The sequence below is a fragment of the Entelurus aequoreus genome, linkage group LG28 (genome assembly GCF_033978785.1).
Source record: "Entelurus aequoreus isolate RoL-2023_Sb linkage group LG28, RoL_Eaeq_v1.1, whole genome shotgun sequence".
NCBI classification, from domain to species: domain Eukaryota; kingdom Metazoa; phylum Chordata; class Actinopteri; order Syngnathiformes; family Syngnathidae; genus Entelurus; species Entelurus aequoreus.
In genome coordinates, this window is record NC_084758.1 from 34,529,546 (window position 1) to 34,544,148 (window position 14,603).

A 14,603-nucleotide genomic window follows, 5' to 3' on the forward strand; every position below is an offset into this window, starting at 1 on the left:
ACAATATTGGGCATTTTTCACATGTTTTCACCTTTTCTTCCCCGCTTCCCTGTGCGTCATTCCTGGGTGTATTTTTGACACTTATCCTCATTTTGGCTCCCCCCTGACTTATGGAAGTCACACCCAGGGAGGTAGGTTTAACCTTGCTCACCTTCTTTCAGATTTTCATGTGTTTTGACACCTGACGCTTGTTGTCTTTTGGTATCTTCTTTGCTGGGTAGCTGCCGGCTGTAAGGCCATTAATTGGTTCCGGGGATGCAGAAGCCCACAAGCTCTAGTTCCCTGGGAACACCTGCTGGTCTCATCAGCATCAGCAAAATACTGGAAAGTGTGTAAAAGGAGGCTGAGGATCAAGGCTATGGTGATGTGTGCTGTTGCTTCAGCTGCCCACAAGAGGGCTCTAGTTCCCCGGTACACCTGCTGGTCTGCTCTGCTTCTCTAAAATGAAGAAAAAGTGTTAAAAATCAGGCCAATGATGGACATGACTTATCCCCGCTAAGGTGCTGCAGAAGTCAAATTTTTAATGCTTTGGAAGTTAGGTGATTAAAATCAATCAGGTGTTAGTCCCGCCCAGTGATTTAAACCAATCAGGTGTTAGTCCCGCCCAGTGATTTAAACCAATCAGGTGTTAGTCCCGCCCACTGATTTAAACCAATCAGTTGTTAGTCCCGCCCAGTGATTTAAACCAATCAGGTGTTAGTCCCGCCCAGTGATTTAAACCAATCAGGTGTTAGTCCCGCCCACTGGCTTCGACGGCTCAGTTTTACAGATAAAATCAATTCATAACAAGTGTTTATGAAATAATTAAATATATCATGAGACATTAAATTTTGAAATGAATACATTAATGAATCAATAATTAAATAAATGATGATTCAACATTTGAATAATGAATGAAATTACCAAATGCGTAAATGAATTAATAACACATTTATAAATGATAAATGGGTTATACTTGTATAGCGCTTTTCTACCTTCAAGGTACTCAAAGCGCTTTGACACTATTTCCACATTCACACACACATTCACACACTGATGGCGGGAGCTGCCATGCAAGGCGCTAACCAGCAGCCATCAGGAGCAAGGGTGAAGTGTCTTGCCCAAGGACACAACGGACGTGACTGTTTCTATATTAGATTATAATTGATTATTTAAAGATGTATTAATGTTCTCAATATTCTTGGCAAAACATTTATTTTGTTTTCTTTTTTGATTCTATCTTTTTTAATTTTTTTAGCAAAAACATTAAATAAAACATTTTTTTTTTATGTTATCAACATTTTGGGGGCAAAAACATTCATTTACTTTTTTTTTTTCTTTTTCTTTTTTTTAGGAGAAATATTATTTTTTCCCCCCCTCAATTTTCTTGGCAAAACAGTCTTTTTTTTTAAATTCTATCTTTTTTCAGCAGAAACATTACTTTTTTTTTTCTTTTTTTAATAATAATTTAAAAAAAAAGATGTAATAACTAATTTAATTGTGTTGCATTTGAGCCTCCATCGTTGGTATTATTATTATTATTATTATTTAACTTGAACATCCCCAGTTGTTGATTGTAAGAGTTCAGGCTGCAGTGCTGCCAGTGAGCAGCAGGTGGCAGCAAAGATAAAGCGACCTGGTCACCATCAACACGTCCCAAGGAGTCCTGATCCAGTACTTTGTGACGCTGATGGACCCTCAAGACTTCTACCTGGACGTGGTGATCACGTGACAACATGGCGCACCTAAATGTGTGCACTTTGTAGTGTTTGTAGTCTCGTCGCCCCGGAACTCAACCCCAGAAAACTGATCTGCTAAAGTCTGTCGCTAAGTGACAAAATGCCCTCAGGGGCTGGAACACACACGCACACACACACACACACACGCACACGCACACGCACGCGCACACACACTGGATCGTTTTTATGGCAAGTTTATTGTAAGAAAGTGAGAAATAGCAACATTACAACTTATTGTGTCTGACTGTGCAAAAACAACACACAAAAAAACAAACAAAAAGTTTCATAAGAAATATTGCATCAAACAATAGAATGTAGTAGTTTACTGTAAGAATAATAATAATAATAATGTACCTGTGTGAGTTGACTTGTACTTCCTGATCCATCAAACACAATCATTCATATTTATATTTCACTCTTTTACTATGAAGCCACGTTGATGTAACACGTGGCTTGGCGTTGCCTTGCTGAAATAAGCAGGGGCGTCCATGGTAACGTTGCTTGGATGGCAACATATGTTGCTCCAAAAGCTGTATGTACCTTTCAGCATTAATGGTGCCTTCACAGATGTGTAAGTTACCCATGTCTTGGGCACTAATACACCCCCATACCATCACACATGCTGCCTTTTACACTTTGACCCTAGAACAATCCGGATGGTTCTTTTCCTCTTTGGTCCGGAGGACACGACGTCCACAGTTTCCAAAAACAATTTGAAATGTGGACTCGTCAGACCACAGAACACTTTTCCACTTTGTATCAATTCATCTTAGATGAGCTCAGGCCCAGCGAAGCCGACGGCGTTTCTGGGTGTTGTTGATAAATGGGTTTTGCCTTGCATAGGAGAGTTTTAACTTGCACGTACAGATGTAGCGACCAACTGTAGTTACTGACAGTGGGTTTCTGAAGTGTTCCTGAGCCCATGTGGTGATATCCTTTACACACTGATGTGGCTTGTTGATGCAGTACAGCCTGAGGGATGGAAGGTCACGGGCTTAGCTGCTTACGTGCAGTGATTTCTCCACATTCTCTGAACCCTTTGATGATATTACGGAGCGTAGATGGTGAAATCCCTCAATTCCTTGCAATAGCTGCTTGAGAAAGGTTGTTCTTAAACTGTTCAACAATTTGCTCAGGCATTTGTTGACAAAGTGGTGACCCTCGCCCCATCCTTGTTTGTGAATGACTGAGCATTTCATGGAATCTACTTTTATAGCCAATCATGGCACCCACCTGTTCCCAATTAGCCCGCCCACCTGTGGGATGTTCCAAATAAGTGTTTGATGAGCATTCCTCAACTTTATCAGTATTTATTGCCACCTTTCCCAACTTCTTTGTCACGTGTTGCTGCCATCAAATTCTAAAGTTAATGATTATTTGCAACAACAAAAAAATGTTTATGAGATTGAACATGAAATATGTTGTCTTTGTAGCATATTCAACTGAATATGGCTTGAAAAGGATTTGCAAATCATTGTATTCCGTTTATATTTACATCTAACACCATTTCCCAACTCAGCCGAAATGAGTTCCCTCAGAAGGGTGGCTGGCATCTCCCTTGGAGATAGGGTGAGAAGTTCAGTCACCCGAGAGAGACTCGGAGTAGAGCCGCTGCTCCTTGGAAAGGAGCCAGCTTAGGTGGTTGGGGCATCTCGTGCGGATGCCCCACCAGCATCTCCCTAGGGAGGTCCTCGTTGCACATCCCACTGGGAGGAGACCCCAGGGGAAGGCCAAGGACCAGATGGGTGGGATTACATCTCCTCTCTGGCCTGGGAACGCTTCGGGATTCCCCAGGAGGAAGTTGCTAATGTTGCTCTGGAGAGGCAAGTCTGGGGGTCTCTGCTGGAGCTGTTGCCCCCGCGCCCTGATTCCGGATAAGCGGTTGAAGATGGACGGATGGATGGATTCCGGACTGTAGAAGGATCAATTCCTCATATTTTCATGTACGGCCTGAGTCTGCGAACGCAAGGAAGTCAACGGGGGAGCGTGACTTGGGAGTGACTATCTGAGGGAAGCTGGACATAATTTGAAGTAGAGTTAATAGGTCTTGTATTTGTGCTGGACTCCAAGCTAATACATGGTACCTATCATCGGCAGTCACTCGTAGTCGAGTATGACTGTCCTCAGAATGGATGGGTTCCCATTCGGGAGGACGCCTGCGCGTGACGTCTTTTAGCGTGGGGAGACCGATGCGCCTGCAGCCACCACACGGTCCTTGGCAGAGAGGGGCCTTGATCCAGTGGCATGGATCCATGACAACTGGAGACCACCCTCTGTTGCAGCCTTCATCCGCCTTCAGTGCCGTTGTGACATGCGGTGTCATCCTCCGCCACTTCCACCGTTGAGGTCTTTGAAATGCTATTCAACCCATAGCTGGGACCCTGACAGGTACTACCACCCCGGGTCAGAGTGGACCTGGGAGCAATGATGACTGAGGGGTAACTCCACCTTCCCCAAAACTCCCGAACTGAAGCCTCATCACCGGATGCAGTTTTGAGTCATACCCAGGACATGGTACCTATACCAAGGTCCCGTGGTACCTATACCAAGGTCTGGCTGGCTAAAATGGAATATCGATATTTTATTATCAGTGTCAACTGAGCTGTACATGTATACTAGTACTAGTATAGTTGTTATGGTTCTTCTTCGTGTCGTGTAGCCACTCCCTCGTCTCAGGTCCCACTTGGAAGAGGCCCTCCTCTGAAGGTGGGGACAGGTGGTGATGATGTGGTCGGCAGTCTGCTCAGGCTCCCCGCACTCCCACGCTGCACTGTCTATTAGGCCCCACTTCTTCATGGACGCTTTGAAGCAACCAACCCCTGTGCGAAGGCGGTTCAGGAGAGTCCATTGCCGGCGAGGTAGATCTTCTCCCTCCACGCCACCTCCAGGATCCTGGATGTAATGGTGTAGGCGTGTCTGTCCTGCTGACTCCCACTCCTGCTTCCATTCCGCTGCCAGCCAGGCTTTGGTTGTCAGATCCTCCGGGATGGAGATAAGCATCTCTTGTGCGGCCTGATTGTATGGGTGGCGGGACTTGAGTCTGCTTGGAGGTGGTTTCATGGAGGAGGTGCTAGCTGTGTTCCTGGGCTTTCCTTGCCAGGGCGAGGGTAGCGGCCTCTCGCCGTAGGCCGGCTGGCGCTATCCCTGCTAGGACTGGCAGGTAGAACACGGGGGTGGGTTTCAGGCAGCCACTTCTGATCCGGAGGGCATTGTTGATGGCCGTATCGACCTTCTTGGAATGTGGGCTTCTACACCAGGTTGGGGCACAGTACTCACCTGCGGAGAATACGAGGGCTTGTGTGGAGGTACGTAGTACCTTGGCCGAGGCCCCCCAGGTTGTACCAGCTAGGCGCCGGATGAGTGAGACCCTTGCTGTTACTTTAGCCCTCACTTCATCCAAATGTTTGTAGGACAGTGTCCTGTCCAAGCGTACGCCCAGGTACTTTGGGGCCTGCTGGAACTCCAGGGGTTTGTTGTTATGGTTACTGAGGGGAGATGACGGCAACAGACACCAGAGGGAAATGTAGCTCTATAGATTTATTATGTATATTAACTATATATATATAATAATCAAACAATATAATATAAACTAAGGAAATGGAGTGTGAACTAGATCCAAAAGTGTATGTGTGTGATCAGCTGAGGTGTGTGTTACCAAACGGAAGTCCGTAGGGCAGGAGCGAAGAGACAAGATCTGTTTCCAAGCAGGAGGTCGAGAATCCAAAAGGGCAGTCCGGTAAGCAAGGGGACAAAAAGGTGACGAGACGCACAGCTCGCCAACAACAGGAACAAGGGCGGACGCTGGAAGGACAAGGAAGAACAATGAAACGCGGGGGTAACACGGAGAGAGATGATCGCTTACTGTACGCCAGGGGTCACCAACGCGGTGCCCGCGGGCACCAGGTCGCCCGTAAGGACCAGATGAGTCGCCCGCGGGCCTGTTCTAAAAAATAAAAATAAAAAAATAAAAAAATAAAAAAAAAATATATATATATTTATTTATTTATTTATTTTTTTTTAAATTAAATCTACATAGAAAAAACACAAGATACACTTTCAATCAGTGCATCAACCCAAACAACCTCCCCCATGCACACTCATCCACACCCACTCACACAAAAGGGGTTATTTCTTTCTGCTACCAATATTCTGGTTCCCACAACATAGACAACACATCTGCAAGGGACACAGTCCCTGAACACAACATAGACAACACATCTGCAAGGGACACAGTCCCTGAACACAACATAGACAACACATCTGCAAGGGACACAGTCCCTGAAGCACACATGATTGTATAGGCTGCTGGTCCACTAACATTTTCATTAATTACTATTTTTTATGTAATTATTTTTATATTGTTTTACTTTCTTTTTTATCCAAGAAAATGTTTTTTATTTATTTATCTTATTTTATTTTATGTTTTAAAAAAGGGCCTTATCTTCAACAGAACAGGTTGTCAATGAAATTAGATTTGTTTAAAGGGTTTTTTAAACCAGGCCCAGTCCAGATAATGTCCAAGTCGGACTCAGCAACACACACCTTCATTCATGTACACAGAAAAAAATAAGGGAACACAACAGATTGCATATAATTTATAAACAAAATTACATTTTCAAAATAAGCATTTTTGTACAGTCCAGATTATGTCCAGGTCACTCAAATTAGGGAACACAACAACAGATATCATATAATCTATAAACATAATTATACTTTCAAAATAAGCCTTTGAGGACTTCTCATCTTTTTTTTTAATGTTTTTTGGCATCATTATCGTTTTCAACCATGTAACTTTCTAAAGTTAGAAAATACTGAATAAATGTTTTAAAGAAAGTAATACTAAGTGAATATCTGTTGTTGGCCTTAAAAATAAACATTTTACCGAGTACTATAATTAAATTGACTAAATCATGATTGTCAATGAACTCTCCTAAAATAACAGAAACTACATTAAGCTTCATAAACAAACCAATCCTTAAACACATTTTTTCAACTTCCACCCAAAACAAAGACACAATATGACAATACCAAAACAAATGCAGGGTGGATTCAGGCTCCTGACAACAAAATCGGCAATCATCTGACTCTGTCATATTCCATAATTTTAACATTTTCCCTGTGGGTAAGAAGTTATGAATAATTTTAATTTGAAAATAACGATTTTGCACATCGATAGTGGTTTTATAGATTAGTTTGAATATGGCATCCCATGGCAACGGGCAGTCAAAAAAGTCCTCCCATTTTCCATTTGTGTTGTATGGGGCAGCCTTCAAAGATTTCTTTATTAAATAAAAAATATATATTTTTCTATTTACTTTAGTTCCTTTTTGCCAACTAGAATTTCTTATTAGAGGTTTACAAACTAATAATTTAGTAGTTCCATAATTAACTATTTGTTTCCATCTTTTCCCAATTACTCCAGTTAGTTGATAAAATGAAAAGCTTGAGCAAGCATCACCATACATAGCTCTAAATTCATCATACTTCATAATTTTACCATTCTCATTGATAATATCATTGACAAAAATGATTCCTCTTTCAAACATATTTTTCCAAAAGAAAGGCTTTCCATCTATTACAATATTAGAGTTCATCCATATTAACTGCTGCAAAATATCGTCTCTTTTTTCTGGCACATCAAATTGAAAACACCACTATGAGTGGATTGTTTCCTTTATGAACCCCGCCATGTTTCCCAGCAGACTCTCTGGGAGGGGATCACTTGTAAAAAAGGATACAATTTCTTTTGATACAGTACATGTTTTTTGTCCAACAGGACATTTGTGTACCACTCAATGTTTAAATACATCTTTGGAACAATTGATGCTTTTAAAGACAGACACATAGCTTCAAGGTTGAGAAGTTTCAGGCCCCCATATTCATACTCTTTGTACAAAACCTTTCTTTTAATCTTTTCTGGTTTGCCGTTCCAGACAAAATCGAAGACCCTCCGCTCATAAATCTTAAAAAAGTTTTGTGATGGAGCTGGTAATGACAAAAACAAATAAATAAATTGAGGAATAATTAACGAGTTGGCAATAGACATTTTACCATACAAGGTTAGGGATTTCCCTTTCCATAATTGCATAATTTTGTCCAGCTTTCTTAGTCGATTATCATAATTTACTGAGCCTAGATCAGGGGTGTCAAACTCATTTTAGATGGGGGGCCACATGGAGAAAAATCTACTCCCAAATGGGCCGAACTGGTAAAATCACGGCACAATGACTTAAAAATAAAGACAACTTTAGGTTGTTTTATTTGTTTGAAAATAGAACAAGTACATTCTGAAAATGTACAAATCATAATGTTGTTGGGGTTTTTTTACACTTACATGTTGTGGTTAATAGTATTCTATCTTTATTTGTCGTTATTTATATTTTCTGAATAAATTATGTGATAATGTTCATCAGTCAACTCACTGGTGTTGATTTTCAATCTATCAAGATAAAAAAATAATATCAAAATCAAATTAAAGCATGTTATTTATGTAGTTTGATCATTTTCCTCGACTGATGTACTAACATCATGTGGTTTATTTTGTACATATGTAGCATCATCAAGAATTGCTATTGTGACATCCAGTGGACACATTTAGAACAGCTGTTTCTTTCATTAAAACATTTCAGGTTACATTTTATACTTGGCAAACTCATCCCGCGGGCCGATAAAACCTGTCTGCGGGCCTGATCCGGCCCTCGGGCCGTACGTTTGACACCCCTGGCCTAGATCTTCCAGATTTTCTGGGACAACAACACCAAGTATGTTAACTGGTCCATCTGTCCACAAAACAGGCACTTTGCATTCCATTCGAAAGGACGTTCCCTTTAGATTTCCGATCCTTAACATTTTACATTTATCATAATTAAGCTTAAGGCCAGATTGCTGTGAAAATATGTCCAAAAGATTAAGAAGGTTCCGCAAACAATGAGGAAAAATCTTATCTTTGTGAATCGGCCTTTTCTGACATGAACTTCATCAAGAACAAACACAGAACACGCCTCACTGATGCACATCTGCAAGACTCACTCAGAGTTGTAGTGTCAAGTTACACACCAGAGTACAACACACTAGTTAACAGCATGCAATGCCAGGCTTCCCACTAACTGACAAAGAAACAGATAACAGATTTGGTGTCCAGTTCAAAGTGTGACATGATTTAAAAATTTGAGTTTACTTTTGTATTTTACATGAGTTATTATTTGTACAAACATGGTGCAAAGTAATTCATGATTTGTTAAAAAATGTTAGTGGCTAGCTAGTTAAAATGGGATATTGTGATTTCACAAGACTGTCTTAGAAGTGATCATTTGAAAATGTTCAATTTGAAAAATGTGCACTTAGAGAAAATATAAAAATAAAGTGTTGCATATTGATATTTATCTGTTTCTATATATATTTATTGTGAGAAATCATTAAGATGATCAGTTTTTCCACAAAGATAAATATCATTAATTATTAATAATAACAGAGTTAAAGGTAAATTGAGCAAAGTGGCTACTTCTGGCAATTTATTTAAGTGTGTATCAAACTGGTAGCCCTTCGCATTAATCACTACCCAAGAAGTAGCCCTTGGTTTCAAAAAGGTTGGTGACCCCTGCTGTACGCCAACAGAAGACTATGTTCCGGCCCGGCATGGCAGGTTGTGCGAGCTTATGAAGGAAAGCTAGGTTATCCCAAGCAGGTGCGCAGATTGCAGATCTCCTGCAGCCGTGCGGAGGTGCGCCCGCAGCGGAGAGGAAGCGCCCGTGGGCGTGGCCCGCGGTGCTCTCACTGGAGCGCACAGACGGATGAGCGGCGTTGGCAGGAGTCTGAGCCGTAACAGTAGTACCGTGATACTAATGAATCATATTCGGTACTATACCGCCTCTATAAAGTACCGATACCGGTCCCATAATATTGGTATGGAGACAACACTGGTGTCAACAGTACCTTCATAGATATGTTTTGGCTTGTGCAGTTATTGGGCGGACATTTTGAATACTCTCTTTGGTAATTGGTGAAAAGATCGGAGCGAATCATCAAAGTGGACTATTGGGGGTGAAATAAAGTGGATTATATTTATATAACGCTTACTCTTAGCCCGGGCAGCACGGTGGTACAGGGGTTAGTGCAAGTGCCTCACAATACGAAGGTCCTGAGTTCAATCCCGGGCTTGGGATATTTCTGTGTGGAGTTTGCATGTTCTCCCCCGTGACTGTGTGGGTTCTACTCCGGCTTCCTCCCACCTCCAAAAACATGCACCTGGGGATAGGCCCCTCCCACCTCCAAAGACATGCACCTGGGGATAGGCCCCTCCCACCTCCAAAGACATGCACCTGGGGATAGGCCCCTCCCACCTCCAAAGACATGCACCTGGGGATAGGCCCCTCCCACCTCCAAAGACATGCACCTGGGGATAGGCCCCTCCCACCTCCAAAGACATGCACCTGGGGATAGGCCCCTCCCACCTCCAAAGACATGCACCTGGGGATAGGCCCCTCCCACCTCCAAAGACATGCACCTGGGGATAGGCCCCTCCCACCTCCAAAGACATGCACCTGGGGATAGGCCCCTCCCACCTCCAAAGACATGCACCTGGGGATAGGCCCCTCCCACCTCCAAAGACATGCACCTGGGGATAGGCCCCTCCCACCTCCAAAGACATGCACCTGGGGATAGGCCCCTCCCACCTCCAAAGACATGCACCTGGGGATAGGCCCCTCCCACCTCCAAAGACATGCACCTGGGGATAGGCCCCTCCCACCTCCAAAGACATGCACCTGGGGATAGGCCCCTCCCACCTCCAAAGACATGCACCTGGGGATAGGCCCCTCCCACCTATAAAGACATGCACCTGGGGATAGGCCCCTCCCACCTATAAAGACATGCACCTGATAGTTTGATTGACAACACTAAATGGTCCCTAGTGTGTGAATGTTGTCTATCTGTGTTGGCCCTGTTATGAGGTGGCGACTTGTCCAGGGTGTACCCCGCCTTCCGCCCCAATGCAGCTGGGATAGGCTCCAGCACCCCCGGCGACCCTGGAATGGACAAGCGGTAGAAAATTGCACACACACACACACACACACACACACACACACACACACACACACACACACACACACACACACACACACACACACACACACACTTAGACACACTTAGACACACACACACATACATAGACACACACACACGTAGACACACACACACATAGTCACACACACACACACACACACACACACACACACACACTTAGACACACTTAGACACACAGACACACACACACACACACACATACATAGACACACACACACTTAGACACACACACACATAGTCACACACACACACACACTTAGACACATGCATACAAGCACACACTTAAACACACACACATGCACACACACTTAGACACATGCACACACACACACATACACACACACACTTAGACACATGCACACACACACACATACACACACACACTTAGACTTATGCACACACACGCACACTTAGACACATGCACACACACACACACACACACACACACACACACACACACACACACACACACACACACTTAGACACATGCATACAAGCACACACTTAAACACACACACATGCACACACACACACACACACACTTAGACACATGCACACACACACACACACACACTTCAATCAATCAATCAATCAATCAATCAATCAATGTTTATTTATATAGCCCTAAATCACAAGTGTCTCAAAGGGCTGTACAAGCCACAACGACATCCTCGGTGTCGAGTGGGTCTGACATAATATTGTGAAAGTCCAACACATCAGCGAAAGTCCAGTCCATGGTGGGGCCAGCAGGAACCATCCCGAGCGGAGACGGGTCAGCAGCGTAGAGATGTCCCCATCCGATGGACAGGCTAGCGGTCCACCCCGGAGCAGAGTAGAAAAGAAAAGAAAAGAAACGGCAGATCAACTGGTCTAAAAAGGGAGTCTATTTAAAGGCTAGAGTATACAAATGAGTTTTAAGATGAGACTTAAATGCTTCTACTGAGGTAGCATCTCTAACTTTTACCGGGAGGGCATTCCAGAATATTGGAGCCCCAATAGAAAACGCTCTATAGCCCGCAGACTTTTTTTGGGCTCTGGGAATCACTAATAAGCCGGAGTTCTTTGAACGCAGATTTCTTGCCGGGACATATGGTACAATACAATCGGCAAGATAGGCTGGAGCTAAACCGTGTAGTATTTTATACGTAAGTAGTAAAACCTTAAAGTCGCATCTTAGGTGCACAGGAAGCCAGTGCAAGTGAGCCAGTATAGTTATATATATTTATATATATATATAAGTATATAAAGGTATATACAGTATAGGAGTAATATGATCAAACTTTCTTGTTTTTGTCAAAAGTCTAGCAGCCGCATTTTGTACCAACTGTAATCTTTTAATGCTAGACATAGGGAGGCCCGAAAATAAAACGTTACAGTAATCGAGACGAGACGTAACGAACGCATGAATAATGATCTCAGCATCGCTTGTGGACAAAATGGAACGAATTTTAGCGATATTACGGAGATGAAAGAAGGCCGTTTTAGTAACACTCTTAATGTGTGACTCAAACGAGAGAGTTGGGTCGAAGATAATACCCAGATTCTTTACCGAGTCTCCTTGTTTAATTGTTTGGTTGTCAAATGTTAAGGTGGTATTATTAAATAGATGTTGGTGTCTAGCAGGACCGATAATCAGCATTTCCGTTTTCCTGGCGTTGAGTTGCAAAAAGTTAGCGGACATCCATTGTTTAATTTCATTAAGACACGCCTCCAGCTGACTACAATCCGGCGTGTTGGTCAGCTTTAGGGGCATGTAGAGTTGAGTGTCATCAGCATAACAGTGAAAGCTAACACCGTATTTGCGTATAATGTCACCTAGCGGCAGCATGTAAATACTAAAGAGTGCAGGGCCAAGAACTGAACCCTGGGGAACTCCGCACGTTACCTTAACATAGTCCGAGGTCACATTGTTATGGGAGACACACTGCATCCTGTCAGTAAGATAAGAGTTAAACCAAGACAAGGCTAAGTCTGACATACCAATACGTGTTTTGATACGCTCTAATAAAATATTATGATCAACAGTATGGAAAGCGGCGCTAAGATCAAGAAGCAGCAACATAGATGAAGCATCAGAATCCATCGTTAGCAATAGATCATTAGTCATTTTTGCGAGGGCTGTCTCCGTAGAGTGATTTGCCCTGAAACCGGATTGAAAAGGTTCACAGAGATTGTTAGTCACTAAATGTTCATTTAGCTGCTGTGCGACAATTTTTTCGAGAATTTTCGAGATAAACGGTAGGTGGGACACCGGCCGGTAGTTCACCATGAGGTCAGGATCGAGGTTAGGTCTTTTGAGTAGAGGATGAATAACCGCTTTTTTGAATGCTAGAGGAACAGTACCAGAGGAAAGTGATAGGTTTATAATATTTAACACTGATGGACCTAATAAAACAAAAAGCTCCTTGATAAGTTTCCCAGGAATTGGGTCAAGTAAACATGTTGTTTGTTTTGTCCCACTTACACGCTGTAATAATTCCTCTAATGTTATTTCATCAAAGAGAGAGAAACTATTTTGGAGGGCAGTGTCCGTCGTATATACAGTCGTATTTGTGTTAATAGAACCCAGTTGTAGCTGGGATGCGTTGTCTTTAATCTCCTTTCTAATGACTTCAATTTTCTTATTAAAGAAATTCATAAAGTCATCTGCTGAGTGGGTGGAGCTACTGGGAGGAGTCCCTTGTTGGGTTAGCGATGCTACTGTACTAAACAAAAATTTAGGATCATTTTTGTTGAGGTGGATGAGATTTGAGTAATATTTAGCTTTGGCTGAGGTAAGCATGCGTTTATAAGTTATTAAACTATCACTCCATGCTTGATGGAAAACCTCAAGTTTAGTCGCACGCCATTTGCGTTCCAGCTTTCTACATGATAATTTCTGGGCTTTAGTTTCTTCTGTAAACCATGGGGTACGCCTTTTAGGGGCCCTTTTTAGCTTTAGCGGTGCTACAATATCAATGGTGTCGCGCAGGGCGTCGTTAAAGCTGTTAGTGAGGTTATCAATAGAGCCCACATAATTTGGGAATGGTGCCATTACCGAAGGCAGTAGGTCAGTAAGAGTCGTCGTTGTGGCAGTATTAATGTTGCGGCTGCTATAGTAGTTATTATTATTATTATTAGTTTGTTGACAATGAGTCAGAACTTCGAATTTTATAAGGTAATGATCGGACATTACTTTAGTGTACGGGAGTATCGTAACTTTAGAGGTGGTGACACCCCTGACAAGCACTAGATCTATCGTATTACCGTTGCGATGCGTGGGTTCATTTATTATTTGTGTAAGACCACAGCTATCAATTATAGTCTGGAGCGCCATGCATGGAGGGTCCGATGGGGTATTCATATGGATGTTAAAGTCTCCCATTATGATTATATTGTCGGCATGCGTCACTAGATCAGCAACGAACTCTGAAAATTCATTGATAAAGTCCGAATAGGGCCCAGGGGGGCGGTAGATGACAGCCAGGTGGAGAGGCAGCGGTGTGACAAACCTCACAGTAAGCACCTCAAACGAGTTATATTTATTATTTAGGTCCGAGGTAAGGCTAAAGTTTTTGTTGTATATTAGTGCAACACCCCCACCCCTTTTAATGGGGCGGGCAATATGCGTTCCCGCATACCCAGGAGGAGACGCCTCACCCAGCGCAAAAAATTCGTCTGGTTTGAGCCAGGTCTCGGCTAGACCAACGACATCAAGATTGTTGTCTCTGATGACTTCATTAACTAATAACGTTTTGGAAGACAATGACCTTATGTTTAAAAAGCCCATATTATAGGTAGTGGGCTGTTTTGAGGAGTTTTTGT